The 17,193-nt window shown below is 46.8% G+C and overlaps 1 long non-coding RNA gene across 1 annotated transcript; it reads left to right on the plus strand.

Moving 5' to 3' along the window:
* The first annotated feature begins 3,172 nt into the window (after nucleotides 1–3,172).
* Nucleotides 3,173–16,001, plus strand: LOC116864716. The gene is made up of 3 exons (XR_004382077.1): nucleotides 3,173–3,459; nucleotides 14,880–14,970; nucleotides 15,942–16,001. It is a non-coding gene; the product is annotated as an uncharacterized LOC116864716 (long non-coding RNA).
* The last annotated feature ends 1,192 nt before the right edge of the window (nucleotides 16,002–17,193 follow it).

The following is a 17,193-nucleotide window of genomic DNA, read 5'->3' on the forward strand; positions in this document are numbered from 1 at the left end:
AGATGAGTTTCTAACCCATTCTGGAAATGGTACAGCCTTTGGAGAAAAAATAAGGCTCACACCATTCAGGGAAAACAAACGGGGCTGGTGGGAACTAACTTGTCCTTTGACATGGGACTGAAGAAAATTGATCGCATTATTCTTGGTTCTGGGCAAAATATGAGTCAAAGTAGAATACAAATTAATATTTGTAAAGTATTTGAGGACTATCGAGCACTATTGCTATGAGTCTTAGAGAACATAAAGATATTCCTTAATGAAAAATAAAGCAGAGGTCTTTGACTTTTATTTTATAAAGCACTGTTTTCAGGAAGTTCTGGAGGGCGGTATCTGATGTCAAGGTGATTCACTGAATACAGGTAGTAATAAATGAGTGTTTGCTAAAGGGGTGTTTCAGAATCCTCTAAGGTTCTTTGGCTGGGTCCTGGGTGTGGCTGGCAGGTTTGGCTGAGCTTAATTAATTAGATTCAGCCGCGAGGAAAACTTTGGTAATGACTCTTGGTATAAACATTTCTCGCCGCCCATTTACTGGCATGGCACCAGGAAGACATGAAAATGTCACTGGAGCTTTCTAGACGTTATATATTCTGGGAGATACAAGGGATGCATGTGACTTCTCCCAGTGGAAAATCTTTCTCAGTCTTGATTAATTAAATACATTAAGTAGGTTCGTGTTCGTTGCCAAAGAAAGAGTGGGCATTTTTCAGAATTCTTAGAGAAGTCTGCCACTCAGTTTCTCATATACAGTTGCCTCTAGTGTTTTGCACATCAGTGCCATGCCAGGCAGGTGGATTTTGGGGTTGAGACCCCCCACATACCCCATTATACTCACTTCTCCAATGCCTTCAATGAACAATTAATGTTTTCTCAAGCTGAAAGTGCCGTTTCAAAGACAAGTCTTCTAGCTGGCCCCCACTTCTGGCAGGATGGCTGTGTGTGAGCACCCCCAGAGAGCAGTTTTCCAGTCACCCCAGGCAGGCATGGGCCTTCAGATCGGCAGACACCCAAGGAAGCAGCCACTGGAGAGCGGTCTGTCCCAGTGAAGGCAGCCTCCGGTGGCCGCTCTCTACTTCTTCCTCTGCAGACTCACCACCTCCAGGGAACTCATTCTTGGTCGCCTTTCATAGCGTTCCCTCCTCTGATCTCAGCAAGCCCAGGGACCAGGTGAACTTCTGACTCTGGAAGAATGTGGCAGGATGGGGTTATCCCGTGTGGGACAGAACCAGCAGCATGAGGTTCAGGAGAATTTTCCTGAGTCTGCCAAGTGGTTTATTTTCAGGCCCAGGATCTATGGGTGCCTACTCCCAAAGATTGTAACACCTAGCAAAATGGCCTGCTGGTCACACAGGAGCCTCTGAGGGCTAGCAGAGCCCCTGCTAGCCTGAGCATTTGAACCAGTGCGCTCTCCAAAGTCGGAAGAAAGTATGATGCCAAGTTGGGCACGACTTGAGATAATCAGAGTTTCTTTGATGCTTAGGATTGCTAAGATGTAAGGACCAAAATTGTTCCCAAGAGCTGAAGATGCGCCTCCTTTTCACAGTATGTATTTTCCAGACCGTCTGTGAAATAACCTTCGAAGAAAAATGAACCACATATCTGTGTATAAAAAAATGTACAAGGTTTTTTAAAAAGGTAATTTACGATTCTCTGCTGCGTTTCTGTACAGGTCATCACTCATCCATCTGCCTACTTTAGATTTTCCACCCAGGAAATAAGGGTTTTCCCACAAATAACTTCAGTTGCCTAGGGGAAAGGCAGAGAGAAACACGTGCTTTCTAGCAAGTGGAATGGGGAGGAATGTGATGATTCCAATTCATAGGACCCACTGAGATTGTTTCTGAAACAAAATGCCCTCGAATTAGGAGAGCTGCCCCACACAAAGGCTCAATTTGCCAGGCCTGGCTTAGTGTTTTAACAGTGTCTTCCCCTAAAATGCATACCTAATAAGAACCTGTGTATCCGTTCAGTTTTCCAGAGCTGAGGTCACAATCGTGAGGACTTGGCCTTCTCTGTAAACCCTCTACATCACTGTTCCGCCCAGGAGCTCTGCCCAGGATGACCAGCGTGCCTAGGACTGACACAAAGCTACAGTAGGAAAGCCAGTTTGGGATTTTGTCTTAGTTAGCTTGGACTGTCCTAACAGAATGCCACAGATCAGGTGGCTCGAATAACAGACATATATTTTCTCACTGTTCTGGAGGCTGGAAGTCTGAGATCAGGGTGCCAAAATGGCCAGATTCTGGGGAGAACCATCTCTCTGATTTGAAGATGACTGCCTTGTCACCGTATCAGGGAGAGAAATTTCGAGAGAGGAGAGAGAACACAGGGCGCCACTCCAGATACTCTCCTACTGGGGGTAAGGGGCTTCAGTGTATGAATTTGGGTGGGACATAATTCAGTTTATAGCAGGCATTAAAACAGAGGGAGCTTAAACAAACCATTTTACTCCTAATACTTGTATAGTTGTATAGGCTAAGATAATCTGTAGCATAGAGGCCGTTCTAGATGTGGTCTTCTGTGATTTCTTCAGGGAAGCTCAACGAAAAGCCCCCTTAAATGGCCTTTATCACTGAGATGGGTAATGAGTACAGACCCCACAAAGGCACATCAGGCAGGCAGGGCCCAACTGTTGGCAAGGAAGGCTAGCAGAACACGGTCAAAATTCAGTCACCATTTAGCTCGGATTTATTGTGCCCCGGCTATAAGCCAGGTACAGGTCTAGGCACTGGGGATACTACTGCAGCCAAGAAAACATCAACATTCCCTGCCCTCAGGGAGCTTTCATTTATATATCGCACCAAATGGCTGGCCCTCAATAATTCAGATACAAATTTTAGAAAGCCAAGGGGTGAGCAAACAGTGCAGCATTTGCATATGTACGCCCTTCAATGTTGTTTGCCTTCATCAAGCTTTGAGATACACAAAGAGCATATGCTGCTCAGAGGAGCTGGAGCTGCCCAGGGTGGGAGCGGAGGAACATGTGCCTATCCACCCCCGCCCCCAATCCCGTCCTCTTTGGCTCTGTGGCTGACATGCTTGCGGTGTGGCCTTGGACCAGAAGCTTCTACCTTATGCCCATTTCTTCACTGACAAAGAGGATATGAGGCTATTTGCCTGTACGCTGGGCATGTGTGTGCATCCCCCACCAGCTGGTGTTTGGGAAGACCACTTTCAGAAGTTAAGGAAAAGTAAATGAAGTGAATGAGCTTTGAAACTCACCCCTGCACAGCGAACTTGCTCCCTGCCTTTCTGGAGATCCGTGTGTAAACACAGGACTGTGTAATTAACCTGATGTCAACACCAGCTGTACAAAGGCATCAGAGGGGGACCAGGTGGCCCAGGAGAGAGATACCCGGGCAGACCTTGGGAGAGAAGGAGCCCTTTCCTCCGGCTTCTCGTTCCAATTCCTTCAAGGGAGGAATATCCTACCAAAAGTGGGCAGGCGGCTTCCAGGAGCTGGTGAGTTTCATTTACAGGGAAGAGAACAAAAGGTGGCCCCTGGGGGAGCCTTTATTTTCCAAGAAGCCTTGGCCAGCCAGTGGCTGCGGGCACTTGTCCAGATACTTCAGGTGCAAGATGCCATTGCCTGAATTACCACCATGGGATTCTTTGATATGGTGATGACCATTGTGCTGAGGGGGGCCTGGAAGATGCCCTAGGTTTGGTCCTATGGCTGCTGACAGAGTTGGGGAGGGGTGGAAGTGAATTCAGTGAATGGTTAAATTTGTATCCCCCATTTTGTCTGGTGTTTTTCTTCACTTGGGGTAAGAATATTATGATGAGATGATTTATAATGAGGAAAGCAACGTTAAAAGGGAAAGCATGAGAGAAAGTCACGTTGTCATTACAGTAACAAAAACCGCAAAGGTGAACTCAGTATGAAGTTAAGACAGAGAGCTTCAAAGACTGTCAGAACAAGCTTTGGCTTTGCTAAGAGATTCTCTGAGACTTTTCCACAATTTAAAGGAAAATTTTTTTAGCCGACTTGTTATTCCTCCTCACCTCAGACTGAACGAAAAGCTTATCCCAAGGAAGTAAACAGTCCTAGCAAATGAGGAAATGATTTTGGTTTAAACTAATATAAAATAGGAGCTGGACTTCTTGATAATTTGTAACTTGTGGCCCACTGCCCACCCTTTCTTCCTTCCCTCCTCCTTTCCTTTCTCCCCCCCCCCACCCTTAGCCATGATTAACAGTTTTGAGTCCTTTAAGTAAACCATGACACCTTTCTGACCTTTCTGTCCTCTGAGGTGTTCCAAGTGCGTCACATGCCCAGTGTGACTGAAAAGTAACAAGACAGAGTTCCAGATCTGGCTCTGGAGATAAGTCTCATCACTTTGTAGTCACAGGGCATTGGGGGGGGGTGGGGAGAGGTTATCAACCTTCAGGGAGGGAGCTGGGCAGGCAGGCAAGTGACCTGGCAGGAATGCGAGTATGTGAGTATGTGACAGGCAGTGCTCTGGGTTAAGTTTGCAATAAGCCACACTCCCACTGTGGAAAAGCCATCCTTCTAGAAGGTTAAGGAGGCGTGGGTGATGAGCCGTGGAATCAGGAGCTTTGCAGCCTTCTTCAGATGTCTGACTGTATGTGTGATATTTCTTTGGAGTTTTTCTGGAGAATTCCTGAGGTGAGCAGTGTCAGAACAAGAGAACCAAACATGGCTTCCATACTTTTGATGTGGTTTGAAAAGGTGGGGCCAAGAAAAAATTCTTGAGACATCTTTGGTGGAAAAAGGTGCTATTATTAAACCACAGGGACAAGACCCATGGGCAGAAAGAGCTGCACTGGGCTCGTGAGGAGTAACTGGGTTATATAAGATTTTCTATCCTATGGAGGGGAAGGTGATGTTAGGGAAATTAGTCTCTAGGTTTCTGGAGATTGCTTTTTTCTTGTAAATCATTAAGACAGTTGCAAACTGATGGAGACTCCTGTCCTACAAGACTGTGATCTCTATCAGTTAACCATTTGTTTTTCCCTTTCCTTTGTTCTTGGGCAGCTAGGAGTGCCTGAGAAATGTCACACAGATCCCACAATGTTCAGGCGGGTGGGGGGTGGGGAGGAGGTTGCTGAATGTCAGCTTGTGCTTTGCCCTCAGCTGGCCTTCTGCTCCCTCAACGCTTTGAGTGTCTGTGTCTTCTTTTCATGGGCCCCAGAGTTACCGCCACCTCAGTGGGGCCTCAGGGCTCCGGCAACCCCCTTCCCTGTGGCCCAAGCCCCAGGGAACCATCTTTGGCCCTGGATTCATAGAAGCGCTGGATGGTGCTCAATTCTGATTTCTACCCTGAAGTAAGCAGAGCTGAGCTCTGAGCTCCGCTGCTGGTTTGTTTCTTCCTTCCTATTCATATTTTGTTTGGGCTTGGAGTCTGGTTTATTCTGCTGATCTGCTTCCCATTCAATGGTTAACTTATGAATAAAGAAACATTAGGAGCTGTGAGTTCTCACTGGGGGCTTCAGTACGTCACACCAAGGATTCAAGAACGATGAGCCTTAGAAACCAACGACAAGGACCACACGTCCCCTGGCAGATGTGAGGACTGCCACGGGTTGTTGGGAAGAGAGAAGTCCCGAATGTCCTTCATACTCTCAAATACCAGACCTTTCAGCCAGCACACCAGGCCCAGGACTCCAGCCTCCTCGGTGATTTTGTTCTTTACCCTGATGAAAAGCTGCTCTGACACAGTTTTCTGCATAAAACATACAGTCTGGGTGGAGGGGTGGGTTGGACCTGAAGCCACTCTATGGGTTTCGTAGTTTAGAAACATATTTGTCTTAGCTGGAGTTAACTCTACAATACCACTGACAGCATTCAATGTGGTCCAGGACGCAGGCCTCTCTGTGGACATGCCTGTGGGCCTAGGGGCCTGAGTTGTGATGATGAATTTTGTATGGTCAGAACTGTAATGGGTTTTTCTGGTGTCTGTCATCTAGCATATGTTTTCTAGCCTATGTTAACATACGTTATCCCCCTTCTCCCATTCATTCTGAGAGCACTGGCTCTCAGAAGGTTTAAAATACCAAGCACAGGTTACCTTGGGAATCATTACATTTCTTACCACTTAAAAAACAGAACAGAATTACAAGAAGGCAGGTCAACATGCTGATCCTTGTAAAGGCAAGGTAATAGGTATGAGAAGAGTTATTATATTAGTTTATATACTTTAAAAAATTTTTATTTATTTGTCAGGGAGATAGAGATAGAGAAAGAAAGAGAAAGGGAGAGTGGCAGGCAGAAGGAGAAGCAGGATCCCTGCTGAGCAGGGAGCCCGATGAAGGACTCAATCCCAGGACCCTAGACCATGACCTGAGACGAAGGCAGACGCTTAACCAACCGAGCCACCCAGGCATCCCTATTTTATGCACTTTTATATATGTTTGAAAGCATTTCTTTCTTTCTTCCTTTCTTTTTAAAGATTTTTAATTATTTTTTTAAAGTAATCGCTACATCCAATATGGGGCTCGAACCCATAACCCTGAGGTCAAGAGTTGCATGCTCTACAGACTGAGCCAGCAAGGTGCTCCTGTGTGAAAGCATTTAAGTAAATTTTTTTCAAAAGGATTCTGAACACCCATTTGAAATGATCAAAGACGTCTGACATGTGCAAATTCTTACTCAACACTCATAAGAACTATCATTAACTGAGCATGTAGCCTTGTATCAGAGAACCTTATGCCAGGCCTCTATGTTCATGATTTCCATGTGCATAACAACCCAGCAAAAGCCGGACAATTAATCCGATTTACAGGCTTGACTCAAGGAGGCTCAAGCCACTTGTTGAGTAACAGAACCAAAAAATCAAACACAGATCTCCTTCCCTAAGAAGCACAATTTCTACAATTCCACGGGACCTTCAACTCTGTGTGGGTGTAGAGTGCAGTGATCCCCAAGCTCAGCTAGTCACAAAAATGACCCAGAACACCAACTTTTAGATTCTTCCCCCAGGTCAGGAATAAGGCTGGGGAAGGTCATGTTTTATGCACACGCCCCTACCCCAGCGATTCTCATGAGGAGGAGAATTGAGGACGTTTTACCCTGCCTCTAAAAGGAAACTGGTTCCTATAAAGTGCCCCTCTCTTTAGAGGTTATCTTTTAAAATGTATGGTTTCATGTCAGTATAAAGCATTGCAACACATTCCTAATTTTTTCCCTTTGAATTCATTTATTACATAGCCTTGTTTGTTCTCTGTTGGGAGAGAATGTCCTTAGAGCAGGGACATCTGGGGCAGGGGAGTCGCTAAGAGGTGGTAAAAGGTTGCAAACAAGGAGGTTGGGGAAATTCAGTGTTCTTTCCTTCACAATTCCATTGAGCACCAGCCAACACCACATCCCTATGGGTGTCTGTTTGCTCTTCATGCACTGTAAAACCTAAACATAAAAAGAAATATCTTTGAAAGAGAATATTGTGCCCAGTTACAGCAGAGGGTTTGAATCCAGTAACCAGTTGTATTTTTCAAAGGACAATTTTGATATTTGGATCTCCGTCCTTGATGTCTCTTCCTTGTCTTGTGCAAGAAGTGTTTGTAAATGGATGCAAGGGTCCGTTCTAGGCTGGGAAGAGCAATGGGCATATTAGGATTGCCAAGGGTCAGAAACTGAAACATTTCACATCATAGGTCTGCGTTCCAGGAAACTGAAATTCCTGAGCTCGTTGGAGATACTGGCATACAAAGAGGCACAGATGATTCCAGCTTCATTTCAGGCTTCGGGTGATTGCATTTGGTCGTGAAAATCTGCAAGATGGAACACACACACATACCCTATCTGTGAAAACCACATAATCTCAGTGACTCCGGCAGTCTTTAAAAACATTTATCCTTCCCAATACCACATCCACCCCCACTAAGAAGGATCCAGAAGGGCCTCTTAATTTGCCCTGTGAGAGAAGAAAACACACAGTGGATTTTTCTCCCCCGCTTGTTTGCTTGTCAAGGTTAAGAAAACATTGAAGTCAATGGCTTCTTCTCTCAACCGGCTAAACCAAGGGCAGGGGACCAAATGAGAGCGGGAGCCTCAGTAATTCCTGCATCTGACCTCAAGTCCAGAGCCGATGACCTTCTTCAAAGGAAGAATGCTTTGAATGTGTCCTGTGTAATCTCGAGGCAGGGGATGAGGGCAGCTGAGGTCTGTGGGCACTCGGAGTGGGAGTGGATCTTGTGTCCTTCCAGCCAGGATGCCAAGTGGGCCAGAGAAATGTAGCTGGAGGAATGAGACCCGCCATGGAGTTGCTGGGGCCATTATTAGCGATCACCCTGGAGAGAGACTGCATTGTCCAGCACTGTCCCAGACTTCCGCGTTCTGAGCCCCGACAGGGAACTCTGAAGACAGGTCCAACAGACAACCCCCTCAAAACCATTTCTAAAGTTACAGAATCTCAGACCCAGAAGGCACCCTAGAGCCACCTTATTGCGCATGGCCGTGGGATAAGACAGACCTGGAAAGTAGCACTGCACTTACCCTTCTATGCCCTAAGAAGTCTCTGGTAGGCCACTTTTGAGAGAGGCACTTCTAAATGATGCTCCCTACTAACATGTTTTATTTAATACGTGTCACCAAGCATACGACCTTTTCTTAATACGTGGCCATCACCCCAAAGATTCCGTTTTCCCATCTATGAAATGGGCCAAACAATAGCCCCGACCTTATGGAACCACAGCATGTTCATATGCTCAGTTAAAATCAATGCCCCCTCATATGAGCGGTTCAGTGTGCAGCTGTGTGAGTTGAGTGCTTGATCTGATCTGCAGAAACCTTCCCCCATCCAGGAACACAGTCTGTATTTTGAAGTGTTGGATACATCATAAATCAGCCATCCGGGGTCTAGATGAACAGGCTGTTACTGTATTTATTACACTGCATTTGTAGGAGATCATATTTCTCTTTAATAAAGCAATTTTAATCACGCATCTGTAAGGTCTTGCTGGGCGGCTACTCTCTTCCCACCTGCTGGCAAAGAGACACGCTAGAGGACACTGCAAGTGAAGTACAGGATTGATGTTAACCGAAGCTGTGGCTCCTGGAAGCCCCGTCCAGATTCAGAGATATCAGAGGTTGACCCAACCACGAGAAATCTCTAACCTTGGCTGTGCGAAATAAATCTCCCAGAGGAATGTCTACGTCTGGTTCTATAAGAAGGGTGATGGAAAACAACGATGTGTTTCTGGATTGGAAGTCTGGCCTTGTCAGTCTTCAGAAGGGGGTGAGCGTACTGTGATATAATTTTCTGTTTATGGAAGCAGACAGACAGGGATGTGTTTTATACTGAACTGTGGTTGACTTTGCCAGCCCAACACCGTTCCCCCTCTTTTGTTGTTGTTGTTGTTGTTGTTGTTACAGACACCTAGTCTAGAGATAAGTACATGACTTAAGCCTGGCCAATCAGTACCATATTCGAAAGAGATCACAGTGATTGGTTGAGAAATAAAAATTCTAGGCAAAGGAAGCCCCCTGGGATTTTTGTTGGTTCTGATAGGAAAGAGGCAGTCTCTTTCTCTTAAATTGGAAATGCAAGCCTGGAGCTACTGGTGGCCATCTCGCTACCACAGGAGGAAGGCTGATCTGAGAATGAGACCAAACCCTGGGGACACCACTAAAGCGCCTCCATCCAGCAACATCAAGACCTTTCGGTTATCTGTGCTAGTAGACAAATTCTCTTTGATTTGCTTTTTCTTGAGACAATTTAAAGTAGATTTTGGTCACTTGCCACTGACAGATTTCCAGTCATGCATTCTGATAATATGTAGCCCATGGTTCTGTGTGACCATGTGGCGGCCAGCCTCCATGATGGCCCCAATAAACTTTGCCTCCTAGTATTTCCTGGTATTCACCGAGTAAAACTCCCTCCCACACCAAATTAGGGCTGGTCTGTGTGACTACAGAATACGGCAGAAGTACAAGTCTGTGTGACTTCAAAGCCTTGAATCTCTCATTCGGGGGCGAGCCAGCCACCATGTTGTGAGGCCACTCAGGAAGCCCATGTGAAGTCCGCGTTGAGAGCACTCAGGCCTCCCATGAATAGCCGACACCAATAAGACAGGTGTGTGAGTGAACTACCTTGGAAGTGGGCCCCAGCCCCAGATACGCCTTTGAATGATCACCCCCACCCCCCAGGCCTCCACTGGTATCTGGACTGCAACCCCACGAGAGACCCTAAGCTAGAGACACCCTATCAATTTGGCCCCAAATTCCTAACCCACTGTGAGAAACTGTAAGGGATAATAAATAGCTATTGTTGTCTGAAGCCTGTAAGTTTTGGAGGAATTAGTAGTGAGTAGGCCTCACACTACTCCTCTCCCAGAGACGAAAACAAAATACTATAACGCATATGTTCCAGGCTCTTGTCCTTCAAATCCTACGCAGTTTTTGAGAGTTCCCAGAGGGAAGTAATTGGCATAGTGGAACTCCTGCAACCAGGTGCTCTCACTGCCCCTTGAGTACCACCATCACCTCCCTGGGGACCAGTGTCTATGCCAGGCTGTCGCTGGGAACAAAGGCCTCCCTCAAATTCCTAATGCAGAACTCAGGCATCAGGGGCATGTATGAGCTCGGGGCTCACCATGTCCTCTATAATCCTAGGACTGCTTCCTGTCCTCTTGCTATGATGTCACTTCAACCTTTAACTTGCCCATGAAGTTTGGAATTTGTCATTTTGACCATACCAGGTGATAGCCTGGAAGTCTAGCTTGGCCATTTTCTCTGCCATCATTGGAACAAACAGCTTTTTCTCTGAAGCAGAGCAACCTAATAGAATTTTCTGCTACAAAGCTATATCTTCACTTCAACACAGAAGCCACAGAAGCCTAGGATTACTTAGCACTTGAAATGTGACTCGTGTGATATAAGAATTGAAGTTTTAATTGTATTTAAAGCATCACAGATGACTAGTGACTTCTGTATTGGACAGCATAGCTTTGGAAGCAATGGTTGCCAAGCAAAAAACTTTTCATCTTGAGCCCAGAGGTTGCCCTGAGATAAAGACAACTGTAGAGCAAGGCTTTAGCTCCAGTATCTTACCCAATTTGAGTGGAAGTTTGACTTTCAGTGCCTCCTCCCACCCTCCCCTCAGGACTCAGACAGGAACCCAGGATTGACTAATCGCACCGTCTTCCTTCCAGACGTGCCCACACTCAACTGAATCTTGGCAACAGGCGTGGTCCTCTTTCCGATGGATACTCTGCTACAAGGAAATCTGGCATCTTAGGGTGGGAGAGGATCTGGAAGCTTCTCTAGTCCAAGCTTCCATAGGCTTCTCACTGCTTATGATTCCATAGTCGTTCACTGAACAGTCTCAACTCAGCAGGGTCAAACATGAAACGGTTTTCATTTTTCTAATCACTACCTGCAAATTTGATTTGTTCCTAGCCAAACAAAACAAACCAGCAAATGAAAAATGAAAAGCTTCTCCCTTAGCACACCTTGGGCACATTCCATTACTCTCTTGTCACTTGCAGTCCAGTTAAAAACCTCATTCATGCACTGAATTCAGAATTCTCTATCAGGCTCCTTCTCTTGCTGAGTTTTAAGACCCTCCAGGCTGCTGGGGTAGGAAGGGACAGGGAAGAAGGGACACACTGTTCCTCTGATGTGGACGAGCCAGCTTGGTGAGGCCTCTTCTGCTCCCTCCCAGTTCTTGCTGTTGGTTTCCTTTGCCAGGGGGCAGCCCTCCGGGAGAATCCTGGCAAGACAGCTCAAGACCAGCTATCTTTCTGGGTACGGCCCCCCAGCCCTGCCACCATCTCCCACTCAGGTAGGCGAGGGGGAGATCTGCAAGTCCACAGCCTAAGCAGATGTCTACCTGGCGCGTCAGATGCCCCCCTCCTGGTGGCCCCTCCCCCCTTCTTCACCTTGGGACAAGAATGGATGGTGAGGCACCGGGAGAGATCCACTTCTTCCTGTGATCCCTACCCGAGGTGGCTGGCCTAGATGACTCCTTCTGCTTCCTCTTTGCCCCCCATAAAAGGAGCAGGGAGGTGATGGTGATGGCTGTCGGTGATTGTGGACCTAAGATGTTGCCTCGTAGAAAGCCCGGGGAAGTTCGGGGCAGGGCAGGAAGCAGATCTGGCTTTTGGTTTCTAATAACTCTCTTGAATGTGCGGCATTTAGCACCTTTTCTTTTCAGCTGGGACTCTAAATGCCAGTTCCAGGGTAACAGGAAAACTCTTATTCCACCGTCCCCTTCCTGGGTTTTGTCTGCTTTAGGTTGTCTCGTGTGGGAAGGATGCAGCTGCGCGGGCCTGCTCTGGGTCCCGAGTGAGCTGCTGGCAGAAGGACTGTAGACAGCGCTGGCCCCAGTGGGTCCGGGCTGACGCTCAGAAGCTGGACAGAGAGCCCAGCACTGTGGGCAGTAGCTCCCTGGCTTTTCAGTCAATGTCTCCCCTGTGCCGGTGTCCTCGTGGTGAGCAGCGGCTGCTGTGCCCCTGCAAGGCCAGGCAGAGGGCTCCCAGCACACTGGCCCCGGCCGGAGCTCTACACTCTTTGCTAGTTTCTGTGGACTCCCAGGTGGGCAGTGGGGGACGTTCCAGCCTTGAGTGATCTAATCCTTTGGGATCGGAATGCCACTTCTGGACACAGGGTGGGCTGAGGAACCAGGGGGGTTGAATTTCCCTGGTGAAGCAAACCCTAAAGGGCGGTGGGTGGGGGCGGGGCCGGGAGCAGGTGGGGACCATGGCCATGGACACAGGACGGAGCTGGTGAGTTCACGGTGTTTGTGGGTGTGGGTGATCGTCGGTATCACACTCAGTCTGCCAGGGACCCGCACATGTTATCCAGCCGAACACTAAGCTGTGTATGTTCTTCCCGACCTGTACGCTCAGGTCTTGCGCTCAGATGCCCGCAGAGGCCCGGGACTGATGGTTCAGGACTTGGTCCAACCTCATCTTGCCTCCCTTTGACTTGAACCATCATCCTGTCCCAGATTAGGGAAGCCTGTCCCCACCCTGTCCAGGAGGAAACAACTCCTCTTCCGTTTTTTTCCATCTCTTTCCCTCTCCATTCTCCCTTACCTTTTTTTAAAGCCCCAATAGTAGGAACAACTCACTCCATACCTACCATTCTCAGGGAGGCTCACTGCATTGATTCCAAGGTGGTTTTCTGAGCCAGCCTATATTTTGAAGTATCTGGCACAGGTCTCCTAGAGAACAGAAAAGGAAAAAACAAAATACAAATTAAATCTCCAGGACACGGCTCTGACAGAGACCCTGCTCACTGAGCACACCTGAGTAAGAGAAAGGAAAAAACACCACTGCTCTTAAAGCATCACCCTCAAACTGACTGTTGGCAGTCTTTTCGCAGGCTGAATATGTCCCTGTTCTCAATACCATCTGTTCTCACACACCTGCGACCTTTAAATAGGCCAAGCGTTCCTGCGGCAATAGGTAACAGGAACGATTTCTATAAGCAACAGATCCCATCAGGGAAACGTGGTTTCTTTAGACTCCCTGGATTCTGGAGCTTATTTATAATGTAAACGGAAAACATTCCAAATGAATTCTTAGTAAAAGATATAAAACATGGCTGCCTTGTGTCTTTACTAGAAAGAGGATGTAGAGCTGAAAGCTGGGTCAGCCATTTTTTTTTTCCTCTCAACTGAATTTTTTTTTCCTTGCTGTCTGGCTAACTTCAGGAAGACTTTCTTTTTTCCTAAAAAATATTCTCTGGGTTCTTAAAGATGAGAAGGCTTCACTCACTGCCCTCAAGGTTACCTTTGAGTTAGAATTCTGGTGGCATTTTAGATGGTTCATTTTCTCACAACAGAGCCATGAAACAGTAATCTTCCATTTTATGTATGAGCACACTGAGGCATGGGAATTTCAGAAAATTTCTCCAAGGTTAAATAGTCACCGAGTACCCTAAGATTTTTGGTCATCAAGCTCCCTCAAATATTTAAGCAGTTATCCCACTGTTGACTTTCCGACTAGCTGAGATATTTTCCTTTGGTTCTTGATGCCAACTCTTTGATCAATGTTACCATTTTAAGTTCTCTTGGAAAGGCTTAGATTAATAAGTATATTAACTGGAAGTATCTTGATTTTTTTTTATGGTGACTTAAGGAAATATTGAAGTAAAATGTGGTCAGAATTTTGTCTTGACTTTTTATGTTTTGTTTCAGCATTTATCCTGCTGGCAAATCATATTTCTAAATGCTTCTGTTTTCAATGGGAGACCTTAGTAGCCTGCTGGAGTAAACATTTTAAGTTACTTACCAGAGAGAATCCCCTTCTCAATGTTTGTCCATATGAATGGATTTTCTTTTATGTGGAGTTTTAATGTGTCTGATTAACCCTTTGTGTGTTCTTGAATTCTTTTCCTGTTTGGTTGTCTTTGTTTTCCATAAAGCCACCCCGATTTTCCCTCTTGTCTAAGAGGTGGATAGTGCACTGGCTCTCTCCTTGTTTATTTTTCATATTTCTTTTCTTTTTCTTTAATCTGGAGTGTGTGCCCTACAAAAGGAACAGGGGATTTAGGAAACTGCATTTTTGGCTTTGGTCACAGCAGCACTAAACAACACCTCCAGAGATTAAATGTTTGTGCTCCCAACTGCTCCAAGTTCTCAAACATTCCATCCAGCAGTGTGGGTGGGGGCTTCGTCATGCTTCCTACAGGAGTAGGAAGCTAAGTGGGTCCTGGTGCCTGTGTGGGGGGCAGCCCTGGGCAGCCTTGGAGGCCATCTGCTCCCTCAGAAACTGGTAGGAATCTTTTCTTTCCAGAAGTTTCTTTGTGTGGCTAATGGGACATGGCATCTGAGGAATGTGTGTGACTCGTCTACCTGCTGTCCTTTGACCCAAGCTGGGAGTGCTTGCCACCACCTGACTTCTTGGAGTCCACATTTCACTCTTTTAAATAAATGAGATACCTTAAAAATCACCAAACTGCCCTTCTCTTTTAGGCTGTGGAAGGTCCAGACTCCAGCCTGGAGCTGGATAGGGGGTGGTCTAAAACCATGTGGACCACCTGGAAGGCACAGAGGCTTTGACAAGGTAAATGCAAGCTAGTAGCACCCTCCCCTTGCATCTGGAGAGACAGGGAAAAGACACATTTCAGGATTGAGAATAATCTAGAACCTGTCAAGACCAGTGGTCCACAAAGCTGGTCTCTGCACGGGGAGACACTGCTGTTGTCAAAGGACCATAGAAGGAAGTGCCGGAAGTAGGGAAGGGAACCTGCAGAAAAATGTATTTCTAGTCTCCAGGCTTATGAACCACTGCGAGGGTAAACCTCTCCCAATCCCCTATCAGGGGAAGCCCGGAACAGATGTGTGACTTTTCCCACATTGATGACTATTTAGTGACAGAACTAGAATATACATTCCCCCAAATTATTACTCCATTATTCCTCTAAATACAGCACAGAAATAATGTACCACAACTGTGCTTGGGGTGGGGCAGGGGAGGGAAAGCATTCTGCCACCATAATAATAAGAGCTAAAGTACCAAGCAAAAGCTCAAGGTAAAAAGGGAAGGGACAGTGGGGGAACGGGAGGTCCAAGGCAGGTCACAGAGAGCCCTGTTCGTGTGCAAACCTGAAAGCATATAGAGGCCAGGAGTGGCAGGCACACAGATCAGACTAATCCGATCCAGATCTGGGAACTTAGTGCCCTGAACATGGAGGTTTACAGCTCCTGCTTCCTCCTCCCTCCCTTGCTAGTCCTGGAGCATTAGGTTAGAGAAATTCAATGGAAGGTTTAGAGACCCAGACCCAGGAGATCATTACAACTCTTGTGCTCCCAGCACAGAAGTGAGGGGAGGAATGTACGATGCAGTTGTGTTTTGTGTTTAGGAAAGAAAAAAAAAAAAAAAAAAGCCTGTGTGGTCCTGAAGGAAAGAACATCTTAGGTCACATATTAGGAAAAACTTGCTCACACTCAGAGCCATTCCTCTGAGGATCTGGGAACTTCCTTCCCTGCCATGTTCTGATCGTGACTTTTTTTTTTTTTTTTTTTTTTCCACAGCAGTGCAGCAACAAGACAGAAACTACCATTCGCGGGACAAATTCAGGTCAGTCTTTTGGGAGGTCTTGCTTCTGCGCTTTAAGAAGTGTGTTCAGCCACTACAGCAGGCCAGCAGCATGACTGGCCTTTTCCCCAGTTTTAGTTAGCCCCAGCATCACGGCTAATCACAGGATCCTTTTTTAACCCTTCAGATGGTACCAGGGAGAATTCCTCTGTGTATTCATGAGTGGAGGAACAGCATCTCTGGCACGGAGCGGTCTGGCAGGCTGGAATTTCTGGATGGCTTTTCCCACTGTAGGGATTCAAGCAAACCATTGTCATTCTTCCCTCTCTAGCAGGAGAAAGAAAAACCCCAACCCTTAGAGATTTTGTTCTGGCTCAAGGACATGGGTTTTCTTTCCTGGAAACAGGGACTGGCTCAGTGAGACACCCCCAGAGTTGTGCTTCGTGTTGCCAACGCGCCTGTTCTGGCAAGCTACAGAGGAAGGAGGCTGCTTCCTCCTTCCATCGAGAGAAGGGGTCTTGATGCCTCCCCAGAAGGACACAAAACCTTCGTTATTTAATAGTTCTTCAGCACCCAAGAAATTTTATACCAGGGAAAAGGCTTTGAAAACTTCATGTGGAGTATTTTAAGAAGTATAAGTAGAAATCAGATCACATTAAATAGTGCATGTCTAAGCCAAGTACAAGTTAAATTGCCTAACGGGCTACATAGGGCAACAGGTAGTTGTGGATCTGCACTGTGTGTGTCTGTAACTGAAAGCATGTGGACTGGGGGAGCCAATTTCCTGTGTCCCCTGGCCCCAGGCTTCACAAGCACCCCAGCTCCAGGACACTCCGAAGGCTCCTCTATAAAGCCCTGCCTGTGACAGCAGTGCCTGAGGCAAAAGTCACGTTGACTCAGAGGAGAGGCCAGACCATGGTGTGGCACAGAACTCCGTGTCTTCCAGGGCTTGGCAACAATCATTTCGTCTCCGTGGTTTCTCCTAGGAGGCGTCATTGGTCACCAGACCACCTAGAGTAGCAGTTCTCTGAGGGTAGGCTGCAGAGCCTTGGGAAGCCCAGCCCTATTGCAGGTGGCCCAGGAGTTAAAGCCATTTTCATGATAATATTAAGACACTCTTTGGTTCTTTTCATCTTACTGGCATTTGCATTGATGACCAAGAAGTGATGGTGGAGGATGGGGAGGGAGCACCAGTGTCTTAGTGCAAATCAAGCCAATGGCACCAAACCATCCCAGTAGGCACTGCAT

This window comes from Lontra canadensis, unplaced genomic scaffold, assembly GCF_010015895.1.
Source record: "Lontra canadensis isolate GAN:19392208 unplaced genomic scaffold, GSC_riverotter_1.0 scaffold6, whole genome shotgun sequence".
Classification (NCBI taxonomy): Eukaryota; Metazoa; Chordata; class Mammalia; order Carnivora; family Mustelidae; genus Lontra; species Lontra canadensis.